Here is a 3,647-nt window from a genome sequence, read left to right as displayed (position 1 = left end):
GGTATCACATTCTCCCTTCCTTAGAGCCGTTTGATAGTGTCGTAACTTAAGTGGCTCACATACTAGCTTCTAAGTAACTTAAGGGACCTTCCGAGTTCAAAGATGTGGGGTGTAACATCCTTTCCCCCTTTAGAACATTCGTCCCCGAATGTTAAATGCAACTTCCTTTAAGACTTTATATAAATTATAGAGGGGTTCCTTTCCTTTATGCTATCACATACATTCCCATCTATATTATTAACATACGAGTGCTCAAGAGTTGGAGTTACCTGTAGACATCGGTGACAGGTGCGAATACTTGTATTTTATTTTCTCTTCAGTTCCCCAATCATCCTCTTTCTGGTTTTGGTTTTTCCACCGTAACATGACAGGAGGTACGTCTTTATTCTACAATCTTTTAGTTCGCCGATCTAGGATGGCGGTAGTTTTTTTTTCCTCACAGGATTCCATCTCCTGGACCTCATTTATGGAATATACTCTGGGTGGTTCGTCAGTATCCTTGCAAAGCATTTCTATCTGAGGGACTGGGCATATAGTTTTCAAATAAGGTGGTAAGCTGAACTTACCAGCCATGTTGCCCACCTTATGAGTAACTTGATACCGTCTGACATATTTTGGGTCAATTTCCTTTTCTAGGTGACCCTATGATGAACATTCAATCATCAACTTGAACTCTGTATGTCGATGTCGATTATCTGTATATCATTCTTGCCGACTCTGGGCTTTTAGTCAATAGCTTGCTTAATTATGTCGGGGCCATTGGAATACTGGAGTAGTAATTATTATTGTAGGCAACTTGATAAGTGAGGGATAATCATTTTGGCTACCTTTGAAGTTAGTCTCCCGGCTTGTGACATATCTTCTAGCGTCTAATAGTGCGCTCAGTCTGTTTAGTAGCTCGAGGGAGGAATGCGGTAATAAGACATGTCTGTGCTCCTGATCTCTTCTTTGACTGATCTCAAGGCGTTAATTATAATTGAAGTCCCTTTATATGGGCTATTAGATGAGGAAACCTTACAGAACCTTACTACTTCCTTGTCATATAACTTCACCTAGTTCTAGCGGCATAGGTGGTCTTGCTTGGAAGCAAATAAGCTGATTCGTTAGCCTACTCATAATAACCCATATAGCACCCTACTCTTACAGAGTACAAAATAGGTTCATAATGACGTTGATAATCTGGGAAACGTTAGCCTCGTATAGTCCTTCTCGACTCCTTTCAGAACTTTAACTGGCGTTCGATCTTTTGGGTCCTACTTTTTCTCCCTCAGAGTTGGCTACTAAGTGGTGTCAAAATTCCCTCGCCCACTGGCCCATATAGCCATTCTGCGGTTTTCCTCTCATTAACTAGCTCTATGTTGACGAGTTGTGGCATTCGAGTGCATCGTCAATTAGCAATTAGCTAATCCTTCTTGTTTTGCTTAAGCTCTTGTTACAATTTCCTTAACGTATCTTATAATACTATGGGTACATAATCTCATATCGTTTCTCCGTCACTAGTTCAGATTCCTCCATCTCGCGCGATCACACCAGCACTAACACATTAAGTTCCATCAGAATTTTGAAGTTAAGCGTGCTGGGGCGAGAGTAATATTGGGATGGGTGACCTCCATGGGAAGTATTCGTGTCGCGTTTCATTGTAACCTTTTCCACGAGGTGCGGGCACTCAACTTAGCTCCAGATTTACCTCAGCGTTGTCTCGCGAGTCTTTATGTTTTGCCCTGTCCTTTCGTCTATTATCTTGCATCTAGTATCGACGTAGACCTTTAGCTCCATGATCCTTTATTCCCTTTGTGTTCTCCTTATTTTCTACCACAGGAGGCTTTTTATTCCTTTTTCTTTGGTTATTTATCTATCGCAACATTATTTGCGACTAACTCTATAACCAATATTTTGGCTTTTGGTCTAGCAAACTGTCATTATCCTTTGTAGTGTCTCTTGAATTATTCGATATCTTTTCATTGGTACATTCTTCTATTTTTATACGTAGCCGCCTTCTAGTGTTATGTTGTTCAGGGTCTCGACACAAACTTCTTAACGCTACCTTATGTAGCATTCCGTCTTCCATCCAATTATTGGTAACTTCCGGACCTTTCCAACTTGGTTTAGCAAGATATCTTATCGAAGTTTAGACGTCTATCTCACATTTATTGCTATATCAATTGCCTCCTCCTACCTTTGCCATTTTCTCATTAACTTCCCCCCTTTAGGGGGTACCCGCACTTTCCTCTGTTTGTACTTTGTTCTACGTCTCTATGTCCAGTCTAAATTTTTGTCCAATTCCTTTCACCAATCTTTTTGGTACCGCATCATGTCTTCGTTTATCTGCATGTTTATAATCTGACTATCCACGTACGGAGTCATGATTAAATTACGAAGCGACGAGAACCTTTCCATATCTAATGTGATGTCTTATCTACTAATCAGTACTTGAACAATGTGACCCAGGGAACAACTCGTCCAAGGCCACCTTCTACTTTTTATTTTTCCAAGAATTACTTAGTACCTGTAGTTGTCCCAATCCCAACTAGGCAGTGCTAGTATTCTGACGATAACTATTCTAGGTTTTCTCGAAGTAGTGGTTTTGTCCCAACCTATATCCTTTGCTTCTTGGGGAAAATAGAAGTTACGTCATTTGTTCCTTAAGTTTTCCATCCTCATCCCTTAAGGATTCCACTATTTTTGGGGCGACGTTGTGTACACGCGTCATTTCTTTGTATCTTAAGCCCCATGATCTTACTGCGTTCTCAATGCAGGCCTTTAACTTAGGCAACGCATACTAAGTGCGTCTTACTAGTGGTTCCAATTTATCCCTGCATACTCGTATCACACTGTTCAGTTCATACTTATATATCCCCCTTTTAACTCGTATATATATTTGGTTCCTGACATCTTCTTGAGGTGCTTCTATTAGAAATTCTTTCCCCAATTAGTCGGTGGCAAATTATAAACTATTATCATACATCATTTTCCAACCATTATTGGAAGAAATCAGAACCTCTTAAACATCACAATACTTTTCTTAGTACTTGACCTACTTGGTCTCCTTCTGAGTTTATCCTCGAGTTATGAACAACTCATCTAATTTACAATTAGGAGTTGAGGGCTTGGTATTTTTTTCAAAAGAGTGAAACTCATTCGCGGGACATCTTATCCTTCATTCTGAGCCCTCTGTGTATATTCCTACAATACAAATACGGCTGGAGATACCGTAATCTGAACTTTACTACTTAAATAAGCCTTTGTTCCTCCGAAATAAAATTCTTCAAGTGAAAAGGGTGCCCCTTATCGACCACCTAAAGGGTACCTCTTACAGCTTTAGTCGAACACAGTAGGGGTACTTGGTATCAACTCCTCAAAAATCTCAAAAATCTATGTTTCACTCCCTGTTCTTGTCCTGGGAAAATTTCGATAGAGTTTCCTCTATATTTCTTACTTATCCCAAACCTGCATGCAGAAAATACCAACAATGCCTCATAGGTCCAACACATATATATATTCATGTCACAGCCATACAGGGCTTTCAATGTCAACAATATTATAAAAATACTGGACTTACCTCATATGTCCAACTTCAAACTGCATCTATTGCATTTCCTGACTGCTTTCCCTTCAGGTTTCAGCTTTACATTTCAAATAATACTTCA

General features: G+C 39.7%; 1 pseudogene; it reads left to right on the top strand.

Annotated features, from left to right (window-relative positions):
* The first annotated feature begins 1,516 nt into the window (after window positions 1-1,516).
* Window positions 1,517-1,636, top strand: LOC129890863 (5S ribosomal RNA; annotated as a pseudogene).
* Window positions 1,637-3,647: the final 2,011 nt, after the last annotated feature.

The sequence above is a fragment of the Solanum dulcamara genome, chromosome 5 (genome assembly GCF_947179165.1).
Source record: "Solanum dulcamara chromosome 5, daSolDulc1.2, whole genome shotgun sequence".
Classification (NCBI taxonomy): domain Eukaryota; kingdom Viridiplantae; phylum Streptophyta; class Magnoliopsida; order Solanales; family Solanaceae; genus Solanum; species Solanum dulcamara.
Note: the sequence above shows the minus strand (reverse complement) of the source record. Positions and strands in the feature narration are given on the sequence as shown.